The following is a 639-nucleotide window of genomic DNA, read 5'->3' on the forward strand; positions in this document are numbered from 1 at the left end:
GATGAGATAGAGAAATTTGCAGACAAAACACGGCAAAGATTGGCTCAGTCAAGGAATTCGTGGAAAACGTTGGGAGAGGCCTTTGTTCAGCAGTGGACTTGTAATGGCTGATGATGATCCATCCATCCATCCATTGCCAGACGCCATGTATCCCAAACGGGGTGGTCAAGCGCTTAGAGTTAATTGTTTTACAGGGAGGGGCACTAATCCTCCACCAACCCCACTTGACACGTAGGGATGCCAACAGCATCTGGTGTTCCCAGGAGGTCACCCATCCAAGTACTAACCAGACCCAACGTTGCTTAACTTCGCTGATCGGACGGGAAGCGGTGTACTCAACGTGGCATGGCCGTTGATGATGATTATATATATATATATATATATATATGTGTGTGTGTGTGTGTGTGTGTGTGTGTGTGTGGTGTGTGTGTGTGTGTGTGTGTGTGTGTGTGTGTGTGTGTGTGTGTGTGTGTACAGAGAGAGAGAGAGAGAGAGAGAGAGAGAGAGAGAGAGAGAGATTCGTATCTGACAAACTAAATTACTTTTTTCAGTATGTTTTTATTTCATGGAAAATTATATTTTTCCCTGAATCAAAAACAAATAATGCACTCATTAATAGGGCTTTCTTTACTAATCGCG

The 639-nt window shown here is 43.8% G+C and overlaps 1 non-coding gene across 1 annotated transcript; it reads right to left on the reverse strand.

Annotated features, from left to right (window-relative positions):
- Positions 1-238: 238 nt before the first annotated feature.
- On the reverse strand, positions 239-357 carry LOC145403229 (5S ribosomal RNA). Its single transcript, XR_013897951.1, has one exon. It is a non-coding gene; the product is annotated as a 5S ribosomal RNA (ribosomal RNA).
- Between the last annotated feature and the right edge of the window lie 282 nt (positions 358-639).

The sequence above is a fragment of the Coenobita brevimanus genome, chromosome 6 (genome assembly GCF_032717465.1).
Source record: "Coenobita brevimanus isolate Jiangsu-jjx chromosome 6, ASM3271746v2, whole genome shotgun sequence".
NCBI classification, from domain to species: domain Eukaryota; kingdom Metazoa; phylum Arthropoda; class Malacostraca; order Decapoda; family Coenobitidae; genus Coenobita; species Coenobita brevimanus.